The sequence below is a fragment of the Garra rufa genome, chromosome 16 (assembly GCF_049309525.1).
Source record: "Garra rufa chromosome 16, GarRuf1.0, whole genome shotgun sequence".
Classification (NCBI taxonomy): domain Eukaryota; kingdom Metazoa; phylum Chordata; class Actinopteri; order Cypriniformes; family Cyprinidae; genus Garra; species Garra rufa.
The window spans coordinates 20,727,357-20,736,786 of record NC_133376.1 but is presented as its reverse complement, the minus strand read 5'-3'; positions in this window follow the sequence as shown (position 1 = coordinate 20,736,786).

The window sequence follows — 9,430 nt, the reverse complement described above, 5'->3', positions numbered from 1 at the left end:
TTGAAACAGCGTTTTTCTTTTCATTTTGATCTAATTTATTTTAATTTAATTTGAAATCAAACCCAAAAACACATTTGACACAAGTTAAATCATCTTCAGATTTATCATCAAAGCTAATGGAAGTGAAAATTAAACAACATCATTAGATGCACAAATGAATTTTCCTGTTTATTTAGTTCACAATGAACTATAGGGCCCTATGAAATCTGTTTTTTTTTTCCAAATTCCGCTTTTCTTTGTATATTTATTAAGACACACACACACACACACACACACACACACACACACACACACACACACACACACACACACACACATATATATACATATATACTGTGCTAATATTTGCATGTATTTATTTATATTCATATCAATGAAATTATATAAAAATATATTTAATATATAAACATAAAATATTTTATATTAAATAATATATCCATGCATGTGTGTGTATTTATATATACTTAATAAATATACACAGTACACACACATATATTATGTACACACAAACCTTTATTTTGGATGTGATTAATTACAAATTGTTTCCGGCACTAATACTAATCAAAAAGCACGTCTAATTAATTCTAGTGTATGAAACATACACAATTTACCAGCAATTTATTAAAATTTTAACAAAAATTAAAAATTTAAGGCACTATAAAATATGTTTTTCCCCTTCTAATTCAGTTTTATTTAAATGAATAAATAATAAATAAATTCTGGTTAATATTCCTTGAAAAATAATGTTTTAATAATAACTTTATTAGTAGTAGTAGTAGTAGTAGTAGTACTATCATTACATTAAGGAAAATATTTCTGTCACAATTTCTTCAAGTTAAACTGAACTTTTATTTTGACGGGTTGCTGTGAGGACCTTTGTGTTTCTGTTTATATTCTGTGATGATAGTTTTCTCACAAGAAACTGTAAAATCTTTAAGAAATGACTCTCAGAGCAGTTCTAGAGATTGTTTATGTGTTCATCTACTCAAATATTGAGGCAGCCGAGGCTGAAAACACAGCAAACATCACGCACACTTCAGTATGTGTGTAGTAAACGAAACCACGCATCTGGTGCCATTTATTCACACAAAGACACACAGAACTTAATGTTCAATTCCACAAAATTTTCTTTAAGTGGATGAACGTTCTTTAGATTTTTAAAATATTCTTCACACTAAGAAAAAAAAAGTTCACTGAAAGGCAAGACATCACTGTGAAAATCTCTCGGAACCTAAATTGTCAGGAGCATATGAAATATTTAGTTTTACATATCCCAAAATTTTAGAGTGTCACTGAAATGAGTACAGCCTGAAAATGTCACACAAAAAAAATTACTCGTAAAGTTATCGTATAATTTGCACACTGAATAAGACATACATTTTCCTGTTTTCAGGCAGGGCTGTTAATGGAACCAATCTCTGCTGAGGCCAAAATATCAAAGTGTTGCCAGAACATGAGACATTGTTCCACTTGTGTGATTTCTAACTAAAAGGGAAAGGGAGCTGTACCCGGTTAGAGGAGAACAAGGTTATTACCTTGACAATGTTCTCCGTGACAATCTGCAATCTGCTGGCGTTTCTCCGGGACATCTGTTTCAGCCAGAGTAAATGGAACATTATTATGCATGGTAGAAACACTCACGTTCTATTTGCTACTGATTGGGACAATGGGCCTTTGACAGATTGCATTCTGGGAGTGGAAGAAGAATCTGTTGATCTATACACAGCGAGTAAGAGAAGTGTTTGTTAACTAAACACTACTGTGGAAGGAAGTGGTCATCTTGGGTCAAACCGGGGGAGATCCTTAGGGAGCGGAGAGTGGACTAGACCGCTTTCGGCCTTTCTGTACACCACTGAATTGTTCAAATCTGAACTGGTTCTGACCCGTGCCGTGGATGGGTAAAAACTGTCAGACTTGCTCGGATGATTAATTGACTTGTCATCTGACACAATAAGTGAGTCTTCGGTCTTTATGCTGCTTCTCTGGCACTCACAAATAATGTGCATTCATTGTGTTGATTCACTGACCTCATCATCAGCTGCCAGTGAGGAGCTGGTCTATTGAGACTCAAAAGACCAGCTCATTTGTCCAATCCCTGAAAGTCTACAACTGTTTGGATACACTAATGAATATTAGTGATGACTGGCAGCAGTTTAATGCACTGGGCACAACAGGGCCGCGTTAGCCGTGCGAGAAAACATACCACTTCGTATGCTATCAATTAAGGTAGCTGTCAGTCTTGAAGCTGTTGTCATGGTGACAATCATATGCTCTCGTGCAAAGTAATCATGGTTCATTACAGTCATTCTACAATGCTGTGATAACGACCAGGTGTGTCCTCTTATACCTTTTTTCCCTATTACCAGAGCATTTCAATATGATGGAAAAGCCAAAATAGTCCGTAAGATGGATTTATAGGGTTAATTTAAGAAATGTATGTTCTGGTTGTCCATACACAAATTTAGTTTGTTAAACTTAAAAGCTGGGTAAGTTACCAAGCTGCCTTAACATTTTAAGTTGAATCAACACAATGTGGCATCTCATGATATTTTTGCTTATTCCGAGTTGTGCTGTGATAAAAATAGCAACAGGTAGCGCCAGTACTCACCGAGTGCATCCATTTCACGTTATTTAAATAATGGCGCCCATCATCCAAAATATGTATAAAACGATGGGGAGTTTTTAAATAACGTAAATCTTTCATGGGTTTTCTACTACCAGTGGTGGACGAAGTACACAAATCAAGTACTTGAGTAAAAGTACAGATACGTATAATAGAATATTACTCCAGTAAAAGTAAAAGTACTCCTTTTTCCATTTTACTTGAGTGAAAGTACAAAAGTACTACATTTTTTGTGTACTTAAGTAAAAAAGTACTGACATATTTTGCAATTTTATAAAGGCTATAAATTTATATTAGCATATATATTTTTTATAATCCTACTATAAGCCTTGGTTTTTCCCAAAATAACCACTAGCCTATATGGAGTCAAGATAGATTTTTGTTGTTGATATGGACTACGTTGACAATGTTCACTGTGAAGCTTACATTGCATTGTAACGTTACCTGAGAGAAAACTGATTTAACCATCTCATTTTCACCAGTAAAGAAAAGTGTTTTAAAGCTTGTTATTTTGCGGAACGGCACAGTTATAAATGATATGAGAATAAGGCCTGAAGTTAGGAAGAAAAATGTAATTATATTTTCATAATATTTTTCTTTTTTCTCAAACATTGTCTGTGGTGTAAAAACACCCCTGGCCAAATGTCCCCAGAGGGCATCACTTCACACTTTGATAATTACTGTAGTTACCATCTGAACATCACATATTTTCTTTTCCCTCAGATGTAATCTGTCTAGGTGGTTGATTATAAATATTTGGACTTCATATCTGAAAATTACCTCAACTTAGCACCAGCAAGCTTGTTAGCTAGACAGTTAGCATCAGCTAACAATATTTACTCATTTTCAGTATGGTTATGAATAAACATTTATTTCTGTATACTAGGCTAGTTGATTCAAACAATATAAAAAAGTATACCGTTAATAAACAATATAAAAACAGACGTCACATAGGGCTAAATGCGTAGCATTTTAATAAAACTGTTGAAGTTACAGCAGCGAGGAATATGAACGTGTAACGTTATGAGTTATTTGATTTAATCTGTTTTATTTTAATGTTTCGTTTTTTTACCTAAAAAGAGACGATGTTGATGTGTCTGCATTTAATCATTTCAGCGGGCTTAAATACATCACCCTTTACAGCAGATTTAGTTCGCAAACAACTGACAATTGCAATAATTAATCCTAAAACTCGACATTATATCTTACTTTTCGCAGCATCAGTCGCGCGCGCTCACAATCTCCCGGTTCTTATTTGTGAATTCAGATGACTGGAGACTCGCTCTAAACAAATCAGTGAGTTTGAACAGCTGCAATTGGATCAGTCCAATTCGTGAATGAATCGCTTGTGGCGATTTGCGAACCGATTGAAAAGAATCAGTTTGTTCATTAATCAGACACTGCTTCTGCGTCTCGGAGCACGTAATATATTATAAGGAGTAACGACATGTTTTATTAAATGTAGTGGAGTAAAAAGTACGATATTATGCTTTGGAATGTAGTGAAGTAAAAGTAAAAGTTACTCAAAATAAAACTACTCCAGTAAAGTACAGATACTTGAAAAATGTACTTAAGTACAGTAACGAATTACAACTACTTCGTTACTGTCCACCACTGTCTACTACATATTTCAGACATCATCCCACAGTTTCACAGACGGAAGACAGAATAAGGCTTAAACCTAGTCCTAGACTAAAATGTAAGTCTGAGCTGTTTCAACTAAAAGAAACTTGGACTGACTGATCTTAAAATATATCAGTGACTTTGTTTTGTCTAAAGATGCACAACAATATAGTTTCTTTTCTAAGCATGTTTATAAAAATTACTCGAATGTCCTAATTGAACTATGGCCTAATCCTGGCTTAGTCTGGAACCGAGCCCTGTCTGTGGAACCGAGCCCATATATGTTATATTAAGCCAAGTCTTAATGCCTGGGGTTCCCTTTAACTGTTAAATAGTCTCCTTTTCAGCATGTTTTGTTTAGCCAGGCATCATGTTGTGCTGAGGTGCTAAAAGATCAAGCAGCGCACACCTGTCTACTGGTTGACTTGTAATGTGTTTTAAAGGGCTCATCGGATGCCTGTTGATAAGTTGATATGATTCTTTAGGGTCTTAATGAAAAGTCTATAATATACTTTGGTTAAAAATTCTCAATAGTAGTGTAAAAAAAACACCCCTTAACCTTGTCAAAATCAGCTCTGACAAAAATCAACTCATTCTATTGCATGTTTCTTTAAATTCTAATGAGCTCTCCATGCCTAGTCTCTCTCTACCGTGGGATGACGAGCCGTAATGTTTACTTTAGCCGCATTTAGCCATGTTTGGCTGCAAAACTTGCTAACTAGCTCATTATTAAGAAAGGCCATTTGCAAAGATGCATAAAAACCCTTATACTCACTTCTGCTGTGGGTGAAGCTGTATCACGAAGGATTCGCATGAACACAGATGCATATGTAGATCGGGATTGGCGCTTTCCTTCCAAAAACGAAAGTAACGTTAATCCTCTGCGTCTAAATGACGACTGCTATGTTCATTATTACATCCAACAACAGAACACCTCAATCGTTCAGTCAGAGACATTCTTGTCTTCTGCTGCGCCTGAGTCGAAACAATGGCGATTGGAGTCGGACTGTTTCAGCTCGATGTGGGCGGGTCTAAGGTAAGGCACTCATGTCATTCAACTATCGCAGGAGCGGGCTCTGTCGGTGTTTTGTCACACCAACAAGAAGCTGAGATTGACCTGATTTAAAAAAGGGGATATTACTTTTAAAGATGAAAAAATACCACAGGGTGGTTGTGTACACAAATTGCCAACACACATTAATGTTCAAACAACATGTAAAAGCGAGTTTTGCATCTGATGACCCATTTAATCTGCACACAATGTACGTTTGTTAAGATCTGGTGCTTTTTATAGCAGACTTAAAACATAAATGGCCAAATGAGCTATAGTGCATGCTTGGCAGGTCAGTTTTTAGCTCTTTTAAAACAAGATTAGAGATTGCGTGTTTATAATAGAAAGCTTGGTTTAGTGGATATTAGATATAGGTCCTGCTTGTGTCTATAATTTATGGCTTGTACTGCTCTGAATGCAACTTTTTTGATTATCTTCTCTGATATGTTCTAAGTGAACACTGCACTGTGAAGAATTTGCCTGAAAGTGGAATGGCTTCCCAGGAAGCATTATCTCTGCTTGAGCGTGTTTCCCCTCTCTCCTGCACAGCATGGGTCGTGTGATCTTACTTTAACAATAAATGCACTGCGTTGTTTATGACGCACAAGATGTCACAACACGTAATTGAACCAGATGCGGGATCCCTAATGCTGTGGCTTTCATTTTTGTCCATGCTTTTCTTCTAAATATGAGCTGCCACAAAATGTGTGCTCAATTCAGCCTAGTATAGTACAAAATCCAGATTGCAGGATATCTTCATGTGATGGCTGAAACATAATTGCTCTTTTTCAAAACCTATTTAGCTGCCTGTGGTGAGTATTTTGGGCATTTTAGTCATCATAGGTGGCGTGAAAGTTGTTCAGAAAGGTAGTCAGCTTAATATTGCTGTCTTATAAGACATTTATCCAAATTCAAAGAGAGCATTACGTAGATCCTTCAGAGAACAGGTAATTGCAAAATGCATTGCAACAAGCTAAGTGAAAAAATGATGGTAAATGAGGTTAAATGTACAGTTGTGGCCAAAAGTTTTGAGAATTACATAAATATTGGAAATTGGGAAAGTTGCTGCTTAAGTTTTTATAATAGCAATTTGCATATACTCCAGAGTGTTATGAAGAGTGATCAGATGAATTGCATAGTCCTTCTTTGCCATGAAAATGAACTTAATCCCAAAAAAAAACTTTCCACTGCTTTGTTAAGAAGGCTTCAGGGCATCCAAGAAAGTCCAGCAAGCGCCAGGATCGTCTCCTAAAGAGGATTCATCTGTGGGATCGGAGTGCCACCAGTGCAGAGCTTTCTCAGGAATGGCAGCAGGCAGGTGTGAGCGCATCTGCACGCACAGTGAGGCCAAGACTTTTGGAAGATGGCCTGGTGTCAAGAAGGGCAGCAAAGAAGCCACTTCTCTCCAAAAAAAAACATCAGGGACAGATTGATCTTCTGCAAAAAGTATGGCGAATGGACTGCTGAGGACTGGGGCAAAGTCATATTCTCCGATGAAACCTCTTTCCGATTGTTTGGGGCATCTGGAAAAAGGCTTGTCCGGAGAAGAAAAGGTGAGCGCTACCATCAGTCCTGTGTCATGCCAACAGTAAAGCATCCTGAGACCATTCATGTGTGGGGTTGCTTCTCATCCAAGGGAGTGGGCTCACTCACAATTTTGCCCAAAAACTCAGCCATGAATAAAGAATGGTACCAAAACACCTTCCAACAGCAACTTCTTCCAACAATCCAACAACAGTTTGGTGAAGAACAATGCATTTTGCAGCACCATGGAGCACCGTGCCATAATGCAAAAGTGATAACTAAGTGGCTCGGGGACCAAAACGTTGAAATTTTGGGTCCATGGCCTGGAAACTCCCCAGATCTTAATCCCATTGAGAATGGTCAATCCTCAAGAGGCGGGTGGACAAACAAAAACCCACTTATTCTGACAAACTCCAAGAAGTGGTTATGAAAGAATGGATTGCTATCAGTCAGGATTTGGCCCAGAAGTTGATTGAGAGCACGCCCAGTCGAATTGCAGAGGTCCTGAAAAAGAACTCTTTGCATAAATGTCATGTAATTGTCGATAAAAGCCTTTGAAACGTATGAAGTGCTTGTAATTATATTTCAGTACATCACAGAAACAACTGAAACAAAGATCTAAAAGCAGTTTAGCAGCAAACTTTGTGAAAACTAATATTTGTGTCATTCTCAAAACTTTTGGCCACGACTGTACATGCCATTTAAGTCTGGAATAATTCAGATTTGTTTTTCATGTGTTTGAAAGCAGCAGATGCATTAGATCAAAACAACAATAATATTGTGAAATATGTTTAAAATGTAAATTTTCTGCAGCCATTACACCCAACTTCACTGTCACATGATCCTTTAGAATTTTTATTTAATTATTTTCAGAACAGCTCTTGCTGCTAAATATATATGCAAACATGGACATTTGTAATGTTACAAAAATATATTAGAATGAAATTAGAATTTATATTCATCAAAGAATAACACACTTAAAAAAACACATACACATACAGTTCCACAGAAAAATTCAACATTGATAATAATAAGAACCATTTTTAAAAATTAAACACCAATGATAATTGAGCAGCAAACTAACATATTAGAATGACTTCTGAAGGATCATGTGACACTGAAAACTTGAGTAATGGCTACTGAAAATTCAGCTTTTTTAAAAAATAATTGCAGGCTTGGTGAACATAAGAGACTTCTCTGATTGAAAACACTTATACACTACCAGTCAAAAGTTTGGACACACTTCCCCATCAAAGAGAATGTGTCTAAACTTTTGACTGGTAGTATATATATATATATATATATATATATATATATATATATATATATATATATATAACTAACTATATGTGTGCCTTTGGGATGTGCCTATATGCTACTTATGTTTTTATTTATTTATTTTGTTGTAATTGTTGTAAGGCAGTAGGCAACAAGTCAGCTCTCTGGGTTTTGGAATAGAGCTAATAAGAATGTGCTTATTCACCATTGTTTTCTTCATGCTGTTGTCCTTGTCAAATTACGAAGGGACTGGAGCCCCTGCAGACACAGTTGCTTGTAACCACTGGGGTTTTCTTGATTCACAAGATACTCCACTTCATCACATCTTTGTCTCATCAAATCACATCAGTGCGTCGCCGTCCCATCTCAAAGCTGTTCGTTGTCGTGTTTTCATTTCGTAACAGAACCCTCACTCAGAATTTCACCAGTAAATGACATCTCCGGCCTCAATCAAATCAATATTACAGTGGAAACAATCACTCTCTGCCACAAAGCATGTTTTATTCAGTCCGCCGCTGCCTAACGGGGCTCTTGACGCCCCTTGAGCTGTCAGAGATGGGAAACCTAAAACACCCACAGTGCATCACCCTTTCCCTCAGGAGCACAACAAGTGAGTTATTCATATGTGTAAATCATGTTTTATACAATATGACATTGCAGGGCCATTTTGGTGAAATAAAACATGAACACACATTATTATGTAAGATAAGTACTTTTAGACATTAGCAGAACTATTGTTGGTAATGCTCTTGAGATTACATAGTATGAACTAAATTACCCTTGGGTTGAACAAACCATATGTGTGTCTGACCCTACTGAAAAGGCCATTTTCACATACTCTTTCACATGTTGCTGGATAACCTAGTTAGAAGCCTGCTGGGAATCCAAAGCAAACCGTACGCTGCAGGGTTGCACGGCATTCAGAATTAAATTTAAAATGTCTTTACCACTAGCACCTCTGGTGCGCATTCAGGTTCATTTTACGTTCGAATTTGGTTCATTTGAATAATGTCCTTACTCTAAACAAAAATTATGCTAAGTGCTACATAGCTCCCATCTTTAAAAGTGCTATATAGCATCTTTGTCAAATGGTGCTATGTAGAACCATAAGCAGTACCCCGTTCCATTTTAGATGTTTTTCAATTCTCACATATTTGCTATAAATGGGAATTGACTACAACTGCAAAAGCTTAATGCACAATAGTTAACCCTTGTGCGTTCCAAAAAAAGAAGTTACACACAGGTGCAAAATGTCCAAAAACTATGATTTATGTACTAAAAATATGATTTATTAATATTTTTTCCACTTTCACTGATGTCATTTTTTTTTA